General features: G+C 43.1%; 1 protein-coding gene across 1 annotated transcript in view; it reads right to left on the bottom strand.

The window, feature by feature from the left end:
• WNT3A (Wnt family member 3A) overlaps window positions 1-19561 on the bottom strand; it is a 262446-nt gene that overhangs the window by 33801 nt on the left and 209084 nt on the right. The gene's annotated exons all lie outside the window — the stretch shown is intronic.

Genomic DNA, 19561 nt, shown 5'->3' with positions numbered 1-19561 from the left:
GGGTTATTTAGTTTCTCAGATAATGGACTAGAGGGCACTCCATGAAGTTAGCAAATAGCTCATTTAAAAGAAATCGTAGAAAATTATTTTTCACTTAGCGCATAGTTAAGCTCTGGAATTCATTGCCAGATGATTTGGTTACGGCAGTTAGTGTAACTGGGTTTAAAAACGGTTTGGATAATTTCCTAGAGAAGAAGTCCATAAACTGCTATTAATTAATAAGGAATAGTAGCTTGGGATCTATTTAATGCTTGGGTACTTGTTACTTGGATTAGTCATTGTTGGACACAAGATGCTGGGCTTGATGGACCCTTGGTCTGGCCCAGTATGCCATATCTTATATTTGTATGGATAAGGAGGAAATATATAGCTGAGCCGGTAATGTGGCTTGACAGACTAGATTGGCTGTATGGTTTATATCTATTGTCATGTTTTGCATTTCTCTATTTCTATGGTGTGTGCCATGTGACTTTGGATGAGTTGATGGAAGAAGAAGCTTTTAGAGATTGCTGTCCATTTAGACAATATCAGGTCAATGACTCAATATTCAGCAACTTGGCCAGCAGAAAAGTTCTCCGGGTAAAATTACTCTGATAACTTTACCCTAATTATTCATTGAAATAAGTCTCCAGCTGAATATGCTTGGCTAAAGTCACCTGGATAAACTTATCTTTACTCTTTGGCTGGCTTTACTGAATTTTGCCTTTCTGAAAACAAAGAAAAAGTCATGCCCAACAGCTGCTGAGCCTTTTCCCCTTCCTCTACATCACCAGGAGAAAAGTTTGTAATGGGTGAATGAGAGCACACCTTACCTCCTTATCCTTCCTACCCCCAACCCCAAAAGCACCAGCCTAAGCCAGCGAGAGGCTAGCACATTTGGAGGTGGGAGGTCTTGGTGGGAATTTCGAGGTTGGGATAGGGCGTATTTTATTATTTAGGAGTTCATGAGGGAAGGGTTTCACTGACCTGCTGCATTTTATTATTTAATGTACACAAAAAGAGGATCTATTCACAAATAAATCTATTTATTCATATATATCACAATGACCTGTCTAACATTAAAATCTATCTAACACACTCATCCATCATACATACACCCACATATAAAAACAATTTTCATCAAAGCACATGAGTTATACAAATAACAAGATGTTATAATCATACAATGTAAATTCACATATTAGTATTTTTAATATCTTTAAATATTTATAAAATGCTAATCATCTGTAAGGTGCAAATGTTGTACAGAAACAGATGTAAGTCCCCAAATCCAACAAAGATCTTCGTTTCGCCGAATTTATCTCAAAGGCTTCTTCAGGGATGGACTTAGACATCAAAATTCTATTAAGCACCTAGTCACCACCGCTATTCACGTAATACTTTTCAACAGGTGTCCTTCTTGATATCATTAACTCTTAAGATACGTTCAGACAGAATGCGTATCCAATCAATCATAAATATTCATATTGTATCCCACCAAGGAGATCATAATCTTCTTCAAAAATCTAAACAAAAATCAATGAAAATTATAATAATAATAATCATTTTATCAAAGGAACAGTACCTCATTAACATATGCACCACCACAAAACATTATTCTGCTATTATGTACCCGATTTAATAAAGTACATCACCTGATCTCAGAACCCTTAACTCACATGCCCCAGAGCACACTACAAAGACTTCATCTTCATATGAAGAATTTATAGACTAAATCTCCAGAGTAAACCCAACCAACAATACCTTCAATACTCTTACGATGTTTTCACACATAATCAATTCCGACCCCAAAGAACAGCTTCACCATCTATAAATGAAAAGAGTAACTGGTTGATCAAATTCTCCTAATACACCAACCTCCGAACTTACATAATCACAAACTACCATACCTTTAAAATGGGATCTTCAAGGAGTAATACATACAGCTTGAACTGTCTCATAACACTTCCTTTCTTAAGACGGATTCATCATCTAAATGTAAGCACAAACTAATCAAACATTTTCCCATCGAACCAACCATATATACATATATCTTACTCACCAATGCGGTTTCCCAACGAACACCTACCCGGAAGTGACGTATGCTTCATGTTTGAAACAGGTAACAAAAGTAAATCTCCCCTTCCTTTATATATATTCCAGCGGTCACCAATCCTTTAAAAACACACTCAAACCCTAGCTTACAAAAATGCACTCCATTCAACCAGTCCATTAAGACCATATGGAATCGTAGTGTTCCATTTAAAAATGAAACTTTGTTCAGAACGCCGCAAAGCTGCGGATAAATCTCTGCCATTCTTCAAACAAATTTTCTTAATAACGAAGAATCTTATATCTTTCCATGAATGGTCAGCCTCCCTCCAGTGATCAACTAGGGGGGCATGTTCTTTTAATGCCTTAATTCGGCTGCGGTGCTCTATAATACGGGTTCTCACCGATCTACAAGTTTGTCCCACATATATTAAACCACACGGACATTGAACAATATACACTACCCCGTGTGTGATAATACCATAGGTTTGCATTTTATTATTTAGCAGATCAGGAGGAAGGGGGCTTTACTCACCTGCTACATTTTATTATTTGGGGATATAATATATAAGATATAATTGCGATGGAGAAGGTACAGAGAAGGGCTACCAAAATGATAAGGGGAATGGAACAACTCCCCTATGAGGAAAGACTAAAGAGGTTAGGACTTTTCAGCTTGGAGAAGAGACGACTGAGGGGGGATATGATAGAGGTGTTTAAAATCATGAGAGGTCTAGAATGGGTAGATGTGAATCGGTTATTTACTCTTTCGGATAGTAGAAAGACTAGGGGGCACTCCATGAAGTTAGCATGGGGCACATTTAAAACTAATTGGAGAAAGTTCTTTTTTACTCAACGCACAATTAAACTCTGGAATTTGTTGCCAGAGGATGTGGTTAGTGCAGTTAGTATAGCTGTGTTTAAAAAAGGATTGGATAAGTTCTTGGAGGAGAAGTCCATAACCTGCTATTAAGTTCACCAAGGGGTAGATTTTTAAAAACGGCGCGTTCGCGTACTTTTGTTTGCGCTCCAGGCGCAAACAAAAGTACGCTGGATTTTAGTAGATACGCGCGTAGCCACGCGTATCTGCAAAAATCCAGGATCGGCGCGCGCAAGGCTGCCGATTTTGGGCAGCTGGCGCGCGCCGAGCCGCGCAGCCTGCCTCCATTCCCTCCGAGGCCGCTCCGAAATCGGAGCGGCCTCGGAGGGAATGGAGGCAGGCTCTCTTTCGCCCTCCCCTCACCTTCCCCTCCCTTCCTCTACCTAACCCACCCCCCGGCCCTATCTAAACCCACCCCCCCCACCTTTGTCCGGGGATTTACGCCTCCCAGAGGGAGAAGTAAATCCCTGCACGCCAGCGGGCCGCTGGCGCGCAGAGACGCAGCCCGGGGGTGGTTCTGGAGGGCGCGGCCACGCCCCCGGACCGCCCCGGGCCGAAACCACGCTCCCGGGCCCGCCCCCGAAACACCGCGTCCCGCCTCCAAAACGCCGCGTCGATCGGCCCCGCCCCCGATATGCCCCCGACAAAAACCCCCGGGACTTACGCGAGTCCCGAGGCTCTGCGCGCACTGGCAGGCCTATGGAAAATAGGCACGCCGGCGCGCAAGGCCCTGCTCGCGTAAATCCGGGCGGATTTACGCGAGCAGGGCTTTTAAAATCCGCCCCTAGAGAATAACCACTGCCATTAGCAATGGTAACATGGAATAGACTTAGTTTTTGGGTACTTGCCAGGTTCTTATGGCCTGGATTGGCCACTGTTGGAAACAGGATGCTGGGCTTGATGGACCCTTGGTCTGACCCAGTATGGCATTTTCTTATGTTCTTATGTTCTTAGGGAAGGTGGGCTCACATGTAGCTATATATTATCAGTTCAGAGGGTCAGGAGGAAAGGGGGACACCATTTTGCTTTACAACGCCTTGTGATTTTTTTTTTTTTGGCTGCGCTGGTCTAGTAAAATAAAGCCCCATCCCCTGGAAGGCCCCTGTCCTATCCCTTTTCCAGAAGGCTAAATTGTAGCCAGGTAATGACTTAACTGGCCAAAACTAAAACATTCAGCAAGGTGTGATGTTTAACACTAGGAGTTTGTCTGGCTAAGTCATGAACTTGACTGGACGAACCCTTTTGAATATGGATCTCTATATGCCCATCAAATCCTCAAAAATATGGCCTCAAGATTAAGTGGTGCCATGATGTGGCAACATCATTTCCTCTGAATGCCGATATTTACTTGAGGAAGCAAGCTGGAGAAGGACAGCAAAAATAGATAGCCAAGTTGAACAAGCACATTTTTCAGCACTAGTGGAAATAAAAAAAGAATGCTGTGGGTGGTAAGTTTTTCATCTGCACAAACCTAGCAGAAAAATGGACCTATCTGAGCATCATCAGGAGAAACAGCGCTGACATTCCAAATGAAATGCAGCTTTATCCCGAAAGAGAAAAATCCTCATCCATCTTTGCTTTTGATGACGATCTCACTTTAGTTTCATATATGCCCAGTAAGTACTATGACATGACAGTAGGTGGAGAGGAAAGAAAAACACTTATCATTATGGGCTGTAACCAAAACAAAGGTGGGGTGGACAACCTGGATCACTCAGTATTTATGACTACTGGCATCCGCTGTCCGATGGTAATTTTTTTCAATATATTCATGTTGGTGTGGTTGCACCACCTTTGTTGTTTGGATGGGAAATTATCCTGCTTGGAACAGTAGATTACTTCAAGAAAAACAGTGCCTCTTCCTTAGTCACTTGGGAGAACAGTTGATCAATGGACTGATCAAACAAATACTACAAAATACCAATAATCTGAATAGGTCAGACAGAACTAGATTGATAGTAGTAGACCACACAATCCCAGTATTTTTCCTTTTACGCATTTTTTTTTCTGGGGACAAAACACCCCAGTTTAACCAACAAACAAACAGGGTGAGAGAACTAGGCTGAGATCTAAACAGCATACAATATGGAGGCACCAAAATTCCAGTGCTGGTATATAATAGCCATGGCAGTAGGCATAATAACAGAATGATCCCCAAGGTGGTATATAAGGGGCAAGAAAGTTAGTCAAAGCTGTAGCAGCAAAGTGGTAAATCATGGGCATGGCAGGTAGGCATGTGGCAGCAAGACCTCTAAGGTGGTACTTCAGGGGCATGGCAGGTATGCAGAGTGGTAGAAATAAGACCCTTAAGTTGGTACATCTGGTGCATGGCAGGTAGGTATAGTTACAGCAAGACACTAAAGTAAGGATGTGCATTCATTTCAAACGAATTTTAAAAATGTGATAATAAGGGCAATTTGTTTCATTCAGGGGCCCCAAAGCGAATCAGGGACCCCAAATGAAACAAATCTTATTCGTTGCATTCATTTGAAATTAATACATCAGACCTAAGCCTAGGCCTGAAGCCAGGGCCTCATCCATGGCATAGGCTGAAGCCCAAAGTAGGGGTTGTGGCCTGCGCCTGATCCATCGGAGGTATCTGATGGCAAGACTGAGCCTTGGGTCCCGGAGTCTTGGCCTAGGCTGGAGCCTGGGCTCAGTTCCAATGCTGTGAACTGGCCCAAAGGCCGTGTACCGATGCCAGGGCCCTGGCCCAGAATCAGGCCCAAAACTGTGACCCAGAGGCCATGTTCTAACAACAAGCCTCAGCCTGGACCCAGGCCTGATGCCACGTCCCAGTCCGGAGGTCAGGTCTCAAAGCTGGGGCCTTGACCTAGACCCAGGCCTGATGCTGCGACCCAGCTTGGAAATCAGGTCCCGATGCCTGGGCCTTGGCCTAAAGCAAAGCCTGGACCCATGCCCCATGCCAAGACCATGCCCGAAGGCCGGGTCCTGATGCCAGGGCTTAAGCCCAGACCTAGGCCCAACACCAATGCCTAGCCTGGAGTCTGGATTCCAATGTCTGGGCCTTTGCCTCAGGTCAGGGTCAGGCCTGGAGCACAGGTCTCGACGCCTCTCCCTCATCATCCTGTTCTTTCTTCTGACACATTCACCCAGTGGATGGCACTATTTTGATGCTGTTCATCAAAATAGAGCTGTCCACTGTGGTGAACTCGTCTGAGTTAATTAACTCTGGCGCAAGTGTCAAAAGAAAGAAGAAGATGATGAGGGAGCCGCACTGTAGTCTAGGCTCTGGGCCTGGGCCTGACCCGAGGCCGAGGCCCCAGCATCAGGCCTGGGTTCTTCCAAGGTGTTGACCTTTCATATGCATAAATGACGCCTTGCATATGCCTAAATGATGCCTAGGGGTGATCCTTTCCCCGGCATCTTTCCGGGAGGGTGGATGGGAGCTCCCATGAGCCCCCATTTCTGATTTTTGGCCAAATTGGGGGTGGGGTTATTGTTTGATTCATTTTTTCTCACAAATTAAGCAAATCAAGCAATCCACAAATTGAAATTCATGGGAAGATAACAAACCGAAAACCAAAACAAATATTCTTCCCCTGCCCATCCCTACCCTAAAGTGGTACATCAGAGGCATGGCAGGCAGACAGAGCAGTAGCAGCAAGACCCCTAAGGTCGTAATATCAGGGGCATGGCAGATAGGCAGAAAAATAGCAGCAAGACCCCTAAAGTGGTATATCAGGAGCATGGTAGATAGGCAGAGCTGTAGCAAGACCTTCAAGTTGCTTTCAGTTATCTTGCTACGTGCATGGAAATTCCTGAAACTTAAGCAAAGACAGATTGATTTTCAAAAACACTAGTTTTTCTATCAACTTTTGCATCAGCCTTGAGCAATGAGGGCTCACAATATCTCCTGCCATTGAGAAGACATTTCCTAGGCACATTAGATGGTGGGCAGGAAAGATAGCACTAACCCACCTTGACTAGGTAGGGTCAGACTGTGTGTCCAGCATGTTAGCGCATCTGTGTCCATGCCCTCGATGGGATTTGCTCGATAGCGTTTCACAAACATTTCTGCTATGGCTCCTTTGCTTGGAAGGGCTGAGACTTTCTTGCCAGCTGCTTTATCTATGATCTGTGTCAAGAGAGATGGTTGTTTGTGAGCAACATGGTTTTAGCACATTGAGGTGGAGCTGACAGGGGGTTACTCATACTTGCACTACTCTCTGAGGTGACCACTCTTTCCTGTGCTACATCCCCACTGTGCCTCTGCCTCTGGCACTCATCTTCATTCACCATAGCTTCCAGTATCTCCTTCATAAATGTGAGAAGCTGGAACTGGAGGGTGAGACTCCCTTTAAGCTGTGGATCACAAAGTGTAAGAAGCATGTATATATTGTTTTGTGTAAGAGGTTTCAGTCTCTCTTGCATCTGCTGCTGCAAGGAGTCTAGAAACTGCAATACCTCTGCTTCCATTCTCTCTTGCTGATGGAAGCCCTCTAACTTTTCCCCCAGAATATTTACTATAGGGATGACCTTGCCCAGGATGGCACTTCTGGAACTTAGATCCTCCATGGCATCCTCAGAAGGGCTTCAGGATATTCATCAGTTGGTTGCCTCATTTAATACCAAATCATGATACCTCCGGGGGTAATGCACACCTCTTTCTGTTTCCAGAGACAGATCATGAAGAGGTGTCTGCTGCTCCACTAACCTCTGCAATTCCAGTAGGAGTCAACATCTGGAATCAGATGATTGTGTGGCATTTTGAATTATTCCTGCTTCTCACTGAGAAGTTTCCCTGCCTTCATGCTTCCATAGAAATGTATATCTTCTTGCAGCTTTCTATTAGGTTCTTCAGGAATAGATTCATATTGTCCTTGGGCCCAAGTCTCTGGGCATCTCTCACTGCTATGTGTGGCAAGTGTGCAAAGCAATAGATAACCGGAAAGTCCTTATCTTCTATTGCCTTTATTGGTATCATTGTCTGTCATAAAGAGATCTGCCTGAAGATTCCTGCCTCTCTGGTCTAGCTGACAACACTCTAGCATGTTTCTTTATATATATATATATATCACCCTTTAAAAAATTTTCAGAACCGTTGGAACCTCCCTGTTGTATTTAAAGACCTAGTATCTAACCAACACGGCTTTTCCTTTTTGAGTTGGCAATTCTTGCCGTTTCAGTAGCACTAAATGAGTTTCACATTCAAATTCCACCGGTAACTCCGTTACTCCTGCGATATTAATATCTGCGTCTTTAATATCGCAGGAGTAATGGAGTTACCGGTGGAATTTGAATGTGAAGCTCATTTAGTGCTACTGAAATGGCAAGAATTGCCAACTCAAAAAGGAAAAGCCGAGTTGGTTAGATACCAGGTCTTTAAATACAACAGGGAGGTTCCAACGGTTCTGAAAATTTTTTAAATGGTGATAACTGCAAGATATAATTACATAAAAGTTGGATTTCGTGGATAGTGAAGACAGTGGTTCATGAAAATAGACACAGACAAACAAGATTCAGATACAATATATAGTTGCAGATGCAATGAAGATCATGAGTGCCCTTATTGGAATGACAAAGAATGCATAGGAGTGTTGTGAGAGATAGATCATTGATTCAACAGCATATATATTCCCCTGAAGAAGCCGGAAGGTGAAATGAGGGCCCGGTTAGGGATAGATAAGAACTGTTAATAACAACATCAGTGTCAAGCACTTTGTGATTCTCCAGAGTTGTTAAATAGAAATATTGGTACCATGTATTTTTATTAAAATTTGCTAATACAAAGTTGAGTTATATCAAGTTGTATAAAATCACATAAATGTTTATTATTATAATATTCAAAGCAAATATTATGTAATTCCTATTTTGCAAATATTGCACAAAGTGAGAATGGTGTGGTTGAATATGAATGGATGGTAATTTTAGTGAGGTAGAGATGAGATGTGTCATTTTATGATAGTCTGAATTTGTTATAATTGTTGGTATAAAAATTAAAGGAAATAGTGAGAACAAAATTGTGCTTTTATTCCACTCTGTAATGAGTGTTTGTGGTTGTATATATATATATATATATATATATATATATATATATATATACATATATTTATGTTTCTATATTATTTCCATATATATATAGAAAGATGTTTCACTGTGATTTCTGTGTGGTTTTCTTGCCAATTTATCCTGCCTTGGCTTGAACTCAGCATTGACCAAGGGGCAAGATATATTACACCATTTATCAATTTGTACTAAGATACAACAAAAAAAAATGGTGTTTACAATGTTAATTATTTTATTACAATATACATCACATAACATGAAATATCACACCACTATATATCAGTCATAACCCTAAAAAATATATCCACCCCCAACTAGGACCTAGTTTTGATGACCCCACTCGTCTTCTTCAGGGGACATCCAATTAAAACCACACTCTCACACATACATGTTAATGTAAATGTAAACCGGTATGATTTGTATATTATACAAGAATGTCGGTATATAAAAATTTAAAATAAATAAAGTAAAATAAATACATATAACATAGGACCTTTACACAATATCTGATACCAATGGCTACACACAATCAAACATTTCTCATTGATGAATAACACATATTTTTATTCTCTTCACCATGGCCAAAAGTCGTTATCTTATGATGTTAACTCAGAACCTTAATCACCACCAACATAAATCATTCATTACATGCTGATGTATACCTGTAACGTTCAATGCGATAAACAATCCATTCCTCCCTATATACTGTAACAGTACTTCAACAATCCCTCCAGCATACTGACTGCCGAAAACTTTCTCCCAACATCGCAGTTTTAGTGTGCACGCAACTTCATCGTGCACTTTAGTGCGTGCATCAACATTGACAAGGCTGAGAGATCACACAGGCAAAAGTTGGTAGCTAAGTTACCTATGCCTGTTTATTCACTTAAGGTCAAATTTAAAAAGCCCAGTGGGCGCAAAAACTGAGAGATATACGCATGGCCGAGCCGTGTGTGCACCAAACACATTTTAAAAATGGCCCAACCGCATGTTTATCTCCCGATACACATGGAAGTGCCAGGCTCGGTAAAAGGAGCGGGCCAGAGGTGGGGTGGGGCGGGGCAGAGGCCATTCGAGACAGCGGCCATTAGGGCTCTGTCTCTGGGAAGCATGCTCCGGCAGCCAGCCGGCGCGTGGAACTTACTTCATCTCGTAAGATGAAGTAATTTTCAAAATTAAAAAAAAGAGGTAGGAAGAGGGGTTTTAGGGGTTGGGGAGGAGATGGGAAAAGGGAGGCAGAGTAGGTAGGGGGTTCTTAATTGGAGCGGACTGGGCGGGAACTGGGGAAAGGCCATTCACGTTGCCATGCATTTTTTTTTTTAAATCACTCCCCCCTCGTGTGCACAAGTCACGACCCGCCCGCACATGCGCATGCTGCTATAAATCAGACACGAATGTGCATGCAGGTACGATATTTTATAGCATGCACATGGCAACGCAAGCATATTATAAAATCAGCGCGCCCATGTGTGTGAGCTGGGAACTAGCTCTTAGCACAGAGCCATAGACTTCAATGTGCCATGGACTTCAATGGGAAACATTTATGGGACCCTTCCATTATTTTTTGGAGTAAGGGCACAAATGAAACAAATACGGTTTAATTTGTCATGTTTTATCCATTTGTTTCAAATGAGTGCACATCCCTAGTCCAAGCAAGTGAATTAAAGATGAAGTTATCTGAGAGCCCTCTGCTTCCTACTCCAGGTAGAAGCTTGTAGGGAACAGGTGGAGAGGGGTGATGCTAGGGTGGGCAGAACAGACAGCAGAGCAGAGCAGAGAAAAGCTAATCTTTTCCCTAATCAAATCCCTCCACTTTGCTGTCCTCCTGTCCCTTGCAGGGAACAGAAGGAAAAGAAGAGACATAGGAGTGGATAGAGCACAGAGCAGAGAAGAAAAAAACTGCTGTGATTCCGAATTGTAATTAGCATTCTATTTAAACTTTCTTGACAGCAAAAAAAAAAAAAGAAAAAGTCCCTCTGCTAGATGCCCATTAATTGAGCTTTCTGGTTGGAGCTTTTACTGCAGATCTACATAAATATGCAGATGATAGATCATATGAAGATAAAGATAAGAATGGCCAAGCTGGGTAACCCAGCATCCTGATGGTGGCCCAAGAACTATTAGTAACACCTAACAGACCCAAATTATAATTCATCTAAGTCCTCCCTTTAATTATATAATTGTGCAGCAATCCAGCTCAAATGCAATATCTATTTATGTCCTTGTCTTCCAGGGACATATCCAGTCCCTTCTTGAATCCTGCTATGCTACTTGCTGTGACTACATCCCATGGCAGCAGATTCCACAATTTACCAGCTGATTAAAGAAATATTTTCTTGCATTCATAATGAAACTGCTAGCATACTGTTTCATCGGATGCCTCCGGTCTTAGTATTTTTGGACAGAGTAAACAACTGCCTGCTTGTGGTTTGTTTGTTTTATTCACTCATGATCTTAAAGACCTCTAACATGTGTGTCTTCCCTCGTCCAAGTCAAAAAGCCCTAATTCAGCCTTTTTTTCATATAAGAGGTGCTTTATTTATTGATATTTATTTCTATATCGCTTTTCAGTCAGTCAAAGAGATGTTCACTTTAAACATACAAATTAGTGCTCACAAATATAATTACAAATAAAATCATTGCATTTTAAAATATCACTTCCTCAGTTTCTTACATCTTTTGGTTCCTGCACCTCGCTGCTACATAAATTCACTTCAATTTTCTCACCATCTTGGTTGCCCTTCTCTGTACCTTCTCAAACTCTGCCACATCCTTTTTGAGATGAGGCGACCAGAAATGCGCACAATACTCCACCTATGGTCATACAGAGATTTGTATTCCATGTCTTTTGTGCAAAGCAGCCACTATCCAGTGTGAAATCCCACAGATTAGTACATTGGCCTCTAGGATATCAAGGGAGGTCTGATCTGGGGAATACGCTGAAGGAACTGTTTAATAGAGCTTTGGAGACAGGAGTGGTTTCTTAGGACACGAGGGAGATGGATTTTGTCCCACTTTATAAAAGAGGTAACAGGGAGGAGATTGGAGATTAATTTGTTTTGACTTCTGTGGTGGGATAATTAATGGAGACTTTTCTGAAAGAAAAAATAGTAAATCTTTTTGAATTTACAGATGACAGAATGTGGTGTAAATAGAGTTGACTCTGAAGAAAGATGATGAGTGGAGCAGCCAAGGGATTGGTTCTAAAGCTGATGCTCTTCAATATCATACCTGGGAACTTTTTTGAGTTGTGGTCACACTGAGATTGCTGTTGATTAGCTGCATGATGGTTGAATAAAGCATATCAGCTTTCTCTTTTCCACCACAATCCCCCACTAATCCACATGTTCTTTTTTTCACACATCACATTTCTCCCTCCAGGGATGACTCCAACATTTTTCCCTTTACTTCCTCCCTGACCTCATCACTTTCTTTGCTCCTACCTTCTATGACAGCACCCTCATTTTACTCTCAGCTGAAGATGGAGTTGTGTGCGTTTTAGTCCCTCTCTGGTTCCTCCCCACAAAGGTCTGCTCCAGGCTCACCCCTCCTTTCTTGTTAAGAACATAAGAACATAAGAAGTTGCCAGACTGGGTCAGACCAAGAGTCCATCAAGCCCAGCATCTTGCTTCCAAAAGAGGCCAATCCATGTTAAAACTACCTGGCAAGTACCCAAATATTAAGTAGATCCCATTCTACAAATGCCAGTAATTAGCAGTGGACATCTCCTCCAAGAACTTATCCAAACCTTTTTTAAATCTAGCTACACTAACTGCACTAACCACATCCTCTGGGAACAAATTCTAGAGCTTAATTGTGCGTTGAGTGAAAAAGAATGTTCTCTGATTTTTTTAAATAAACTACTTGTTTTCATGCAGAGCCCCCTAGTCCTTCTATTATCTGAAAGAGTAAATAACCGATTCACATTTACCTGTTCTAGACCTCTCATGAATTTATAGACCTCTATAATAACTCCCTCAGCAGAACAGCCCTAACCTCTTTAGCCTTTCCTCATAGGGGAGCCGTTCCATCCCCATATCATTTTGATCGTCCTTCTCTGTACCTTCTCTAGTGCAATTATTTCTTTTTTGAGATGCAGTGAGTGACCAGAATTGCACACGGTACTCAAGGTGCAGTCTCACCAGGGAGCGATACAGAGGCATTTTGACATTTTCCATTTTATTCACCATTCCTTTCCTAATAATTCCTAAAATTCTGTTTGCTTTTTTGACTGCCACAGCACATTGAGCCAACAATTTCAATGTGTTATCCACTATGATGCCTAGATCTTTTTACTGGGTGGTAGCTTCTAATATGGAACCTAACATCGTGTAACTACAGCATGGGTTATTTTTCCCTATATGCAACACCTTGCACTTATCCAAATTAAATTTCCTCTGTATTTCGATGTCCAATCTTCCAGTCTCACATGATCCTCCTACAGTTTATCACAATCCACTTGTGCTTTAACTACTCTGAATAATTTTGTATCAAGTGCAAATTTGATTACCTCACTCATTGTATTCCTTTCCAGATCATTTAAAAATATATTGAAAGGCACCAGTCCAAGTACAGATCCCTAAGGCACTGTTTACCTTTATCCACTGAGAAAATTGACCATTTAATCCTACTCTCTGTTTCCTGTCTTTTAACCAGTTTGTAATCCATGAAGGGACATCGCCTCCTATCCCATGACTTTTTAGTTTTCTTAGAAGCCTCTCATGAAGGAGGGACTTTGCAAACGCTTTCTGAAAATCCAAATACACTACTTCTACTGGGTCACCTTTATCCACAAGTTTATTAACCACTTCAAAAAATGAAGCAGATTTTTAAGGCAAGACTTCTCTTGGGTAAGTCCATGCCAACTGTGAGCCATCAGGGGTCGGGAACCTTTTTGGCTGAGAGAGCCATGAACGCCACATATTTTAAAATGTAAATCTGTGAGAGCCATTCTAACTACAACCCCCCACCCTCCTGACCCCCCCAAGACCTACCAAATTAATTTACTACAACCCCCTACTCTCCTGACGCCCCCAAGACCTGCAAATTAATTTACTACAACCCCCTACTCTCCTGATGCCCACCCAAGACCTGCCAAATTAATTTACTACAACCCCCCACCCTCCTGACCCCCCCCCCCTCAAGACCTGCCAAAAGTCCTGGTGGTCCAGCGGGGATCCAGGGCTCGCAGACAAATCTTTAATAAAAAAGTAAAAATCTAACAACCCCACCCCCACCCTCCTGACGCCTCCCAAGACCTCCAAAATTAATTTACTACAACCCCCCACCCTCCTGACCCCCCCCCCCAAGACCTGCCAAAAGTCCCTGGTGGTCCAGCGGGGTCCAGGAGCAATCCGGGAGCGATCTCCTGGATTTGGGCTGTCGGCTGCCAGTAGTCAAAATGGCGCCGACGGCCCTTTGCCCTCACTATGTTACTGGGGTCGACCAATGGTGGCGGCAGCCCCTGGGACATAGTAAGGGCAAAGGGCCATCGACACCATTTTGATTACTGGCAGCCAACGGCCCTTTGCCCTTACTATGTCACAGGGGCTACCGCCGCCATTGGTTCACCCCAGTGACATAGTGAGGGCAAAGGACTGTCGGTGCCATTTGACTACTGGCAGCCGATAGCCCAAGTCCAGGAGATCACTCCTGGACCACTCCTGGACCCCCGCTGCACCACCAGGGACTTTTGGCAGGTCTTGGAGGGGGTCAGGAGGGTGGGGGGTTGTAGTAAATTAATTTTGGAGGTCTTGGGGGGCGTCAGGAGGGTGGGGGGTTTTGTTAGATTTTTACTTTTTTATTAAAGATTTGTCTGCGAACCAGATGCAGCCATCAAAAGAGCCACATCTGGCTCGCGAGCCATAGGTTCCCGACCCCTGCATTAAACCATGTCTTTCTATACACTCTGTGATTTTGATCCTTAGAATAGTTTCTACTATTTTTCCCAGCACTGAAGTCAGGCTCACCGGTCTCTGCAGGATTCCTGAATGGGTGGGGGAGGTGGAAGGAACAGCAGAGAGACCAGGAGCTTACTAGTGTATCCCAAGAGACTCAATAATTGATCCATATTCCTTGAGTGTCCAGGAGTCCAGAGAGCTGCCAGGTATGTCAATATTGCAGAAGGATTAGCAGGGAAAGTTTCCCTTTTTTCAAATGAATCTCAAACCTGCAAAAGAGTGGGTTATGCCTGAATGAGTCAACGGTATGAGAAGAATTCTAAGAAAGCTTGAGAAGTAGTCAACTGCTCGGCAGCCTGTTGTATCACTAAAAATAGCAGAGTCATTTGGGATGAAGAAATCCAAGGGAGAAGTACATTAAAGGAACTTGGAGAAATTATGGCAGCTCGGCTGACTGACCTTTACAATACTTCTTTGGAGTCAAGGGTAGTTCTGGAGGACAGGAGACAGGCAGATGTGGTTCCTCTTCACAAAAATGAAAGAAAGGAGCTGGGAACTACAGGCCAGTTAGTCTGTGGTGAGGAATTAGTGGAATTGCTGCTAAAACAGAGGATAAGTGAAGTTTGTGACGTCCAGGAGCAGCATGGTTTTTACCAGAGGTAGGTTGTGTCAGACGAATCTGATCATTTTCCTTGACTGGGTGATTAAAAAGAAGGCTTAGGGGAGAGAGTCTAGATGTAGTGTACTTGGATTTCAGAAAGGCCTTTGGCATACGTATTTCTGCATAGGTGACATAAATAAAGTAAATGCTCTTGGTATGGGCCCTTAAAGTGATTTACTAGGTTAGTGGGAGGCAACAAAGGGTAATTGTAAATGGAATTCACTCTGAGGAGAGGGTAATACTAGTGGTGTATTGCAGGAATCGGTACTCAGACTGGTGCTTTTCAACATTTTTTGTTAGCAATATTGTAGAAGGAATATCGGAAAAGGTTTGACTTTTTGTGGATAATATTAAAATCTGCAAGAAGGTAGATACCCAGGAAGGTGTGAGAAATATGAAGTGGGATCTATCAAAGTTTGTGGAATGGTCTAGAGCAGTGGTTCCCAACCCTGTCCTGGGGACCCCCAAGCCAGTCAGGTTTTCAGGATATCCACAATGAATATGCATGAGAGAAAATTTGCATGCACTGCCTCCCTAACATGCACATTTTCTCTCATGCATATTCATTGTGGATATCCTGAAAACCTGACTGGCTGGGGGTCCTCAGGACAGGGTTGGGAACCACTGGTCTAGTCTGACAGCTAAAATGTAATGCTAAAAAAGGAGTTGTGAATCTAGGTTACAAAACCCATTGAAACAGTACAGTATAGGGAGTAAACTTCCATGCACAAAACAAGAGTGGGTTCTGAGGCTGATTGCATCTGATAATCAGAAGGTGGACAAACAGGTAGATAAAGTGATGGTAAAAAAACAGAAAGATGCATGGAGAACAGTAGAAAGGAATTTAAGTTCCTGATGAGACTTCATTTGAAATACTACAGTAGTACAGAAACATAGAAGCATAATGGCGGAAAAACACCATATGGCCTATCCAGTCTGCCCACCCGTCAAATTAATTTAGCTTTATAATTCTTATCACTTCCTTAGAGATCCCATATATTTATTTCATGCTTTCTTTAATTCAGATACGGTTTTTTTTTATCTCCACCACTTCCACGGGGAGGCTATTCTATACATCTACCACCCTCTGTAAAGAAATATTTCCTAAGATTATTCCTGAGTCTATCCCCTTTCAACCTCATCTCATGACCCCTCATTCTAGAGCCTCCATTGTAAAAGGCTCAACTCCTATGCATGGAAACCTTTGAGATATTTGAATGTCTCTATCATATTTTCCCTGTCTCGCCTTTCCTCTAGGGTACACATGCTTAGATCTTTAAGTCTATCCTTATATGCTTCAGAATGAAGACCTTAGCTATTTTAGTAGCCACCTGTGCTCCATCTTATTTATTTCCTTTGGATGGTGAGGTCTCCAGAATTGTAAATAGTATTCCAAGTGAGGTCTCACAAGGGACCTATAGGGTGATATCTCCTTCCTTTTTGTGCTGACTTATTCCTCTCCCTATTCATCCAAGCATCTTTCTGACTTTTATCGTCACTTTATACAATTTTGTAGACTGCAGTTCAAAAGGATATAAGCCAGATGGTGGCTACATTAATGATCAATAGTCTTTGTTATAAACCGTAAAGGGACAAATTTAAAGATCTAAACATGTACACCCTGGAGGAAAGGAGGAGCAGAGGTGATATGATACAGACTTTCAGATACTTGAAAGGTTTTAATGATCCAAAGGCAACGACAAACCTTTACCATAAGAAAAAAATCAGCAGAACCAGGGGTCACGATTTGAAGCTCCAGGGAGGAAGATTCAGAACCTATGTCAGGAAGTATTTCTTCACAGAGAGGGTGGTGGATGCCTGGAATGCCCTTCCGGAGGAAGTGGTGAAGACCAGAACTGTGAAGGACTTCAAAGGGGCGTGGGATAAACACTGTGGATCCATAAAGTCAAGAGGCCGCCAATGAAGAGTAGGTGACTCGCCAGAATGATGGCTACTGCCTGGAGACAATACCCTTATTCAATAAACATACACATGGTTACTGTGACTCCAACATCACTCTAAGCTTCAACAGCAAGAGGAAATGTGGAAAAAAGGATTTGCACTCACAAAGACGGGAGTAGCTGGCTTGTTACGGCGGTTACTACCCCAAACCAAATAACCAAATTACTACCTCCACCTTCCTCTATTCCTGATGCCTTTCAACTAGCTTGATCACTCCATTCTTATACTTCACTTTCAATGCATATCCAGCATAGTTCTCTGCTTCAACAGCAGGGGAGAAGAAAAACTGTTACTTCACACATCCAGCAGAGCTCTCTGCTTAAACGGCAGGGGAGAAGAAAAAAGGGTTCGCACTCACAAAGCGGGGAGCAGCTGGCTTGTTACGGCGGTTACTACCCCAAACCAAATGTACCTGATACTTCACTCTCGACGCATATCCAGCATGGCTCTCTGCTTCAACGGCATGGGAGAAAGACTGATACATCACGAATTTCCAGCATAGCTCTCTGCTTCAACGGCAGGGGAAAAGAAAAACTGATACTTCACGCATATCCAGCATAACTTCAACGGCAGGGGAGAAGAAAAAAGGATTCACACTCACAAAGCGGGGAGTAGCTGGCTTGTTATGGCGGTTACTACCCCAAACCAAATGTGCCTGATACTTCACTTTCGATGCATATCCAGCATAGCTCTCTGCTTCAATGGCAGGGGAGAAGAAAAAAAACTGATACCTCACGCATATCCAGCATAGCTCCCTGCTTCAACGGCAGGGGAGAAGATAAACAACCAATAAGGGCTGTATAACATAATCTGGGTAAAAACAAATAAGCATGGGTGTAGCTTGCTTATTGCGGCGGTTACTACCCCTACTACCTCTAACTAATCAAGCTAGATATTTCACTTGGATGCAGCTCCATCACCGCTCTCTACATTAATGGTGGGGGTGGAAGGGAATTAGAACCAAGAGCTAAGAGAAACAGATAAGTATGAGAGAAAAAATGAGGGAAGCTTGCTGGGAAGACTGGATGGGCCATTTGGTCTTCTTCTGCCGTCATTTCTATGTTTCTATGTTTCTATGTATACCCTAGAGGAATGGCGGGTGTAACACCGACATAGAAAGTGGACCCTTGGCACAGCCTAATGAGCAAACCCACTAGGCCCACACTGGCAATTGGTGGAGAAGCCCAAAGATGGGACTAACTAAAGCTTTGCCTACATCAGCCATCTCAACTTCAGGATGTGCCCTTGGGTTCTGGCAGCTGGCAGGACTTAGTTGGGTCCCTGGGGCTATCCAGACCGAGTGTCCTGACCAGGAAAGGGTCATATTGGACAGATGGCAGCAGAATGGATACGAGGCCAGAGGTCAGGGCAAACAACAGAATGGATAATAAGCCAGAGGTCAGGGCAGGCAGAGGACAGCAGAAGAGATACTAAGCCAGAGGACGGGTAGGCAGAAAAAAGAACACAGGAACCAGGCTGAGGTCAGAATCCAAAGAATCAATCTGAGATGAACAGGACAAACAAGTCAACAGGACAAACAAGACAAGCGAGGCAGGGCACGGATAGAAATAGGAACCAAAACACAGAGGGGCAATAATCGGGAAATGAACAACCAATAATCAAAACAAGAGACAAGACAGGAACAAGCAAGGCATGCGCACATGTAGTAGCATGCACTGGTACAATAAGATGCCAGGAAACCTGTTGCTGAGACATCAAGGAAGTCTCCATGCAGGGCTTAAATAGGAGAAGGTATCTGGTGTCATCAAGGGGCATCATGAAGGATTTCCCACCACGGCCCCTTTAAGTGCAGAGATGTTGGGTGTGCATGTGCCTAAGGAGCACTGGAGGAACCTAGGTCCAGTGGTTGGCCATTGTTCTTGTGGGGAGTAAGGGCTGTAACATTACATAACATCCCCAAAAGAAAAGTGATAAAGTCTTGGCAGTGCCTATATATTAAGGTATTATGTTGGGGCCACTGAGCTTTTGTCATTTTTTCTTGTGGGTGGTGGGAAGATGTGGAGACAGGAGGGAGAAGAGGAACAGAGGAGGAGTGGGAGGAGGGAGAAGAGAACAAGAGGAAGGGGTGGGAGCAGG

The sequence above is a fragment of the Rhinatrema bivittatum genome, chromosome 2 (assembly GCF_901001135.1).
Source record: "Rhinatrema bivittatum chromosome 2, aRhiBiv1.1, whole genome shotgun sequence".
NCBI lineage: Eukaryota > Metazoa > Chordata > Amphibia > Gymnophiona > Rhinatrematidae > Rhinatrema > Rhinatrema bivittatum.
The sequence above is the reverse complement of the archived record's forward strand: the minus strand, read 5'-3'. Positions and strand labels throughout refer to the sequence as shown.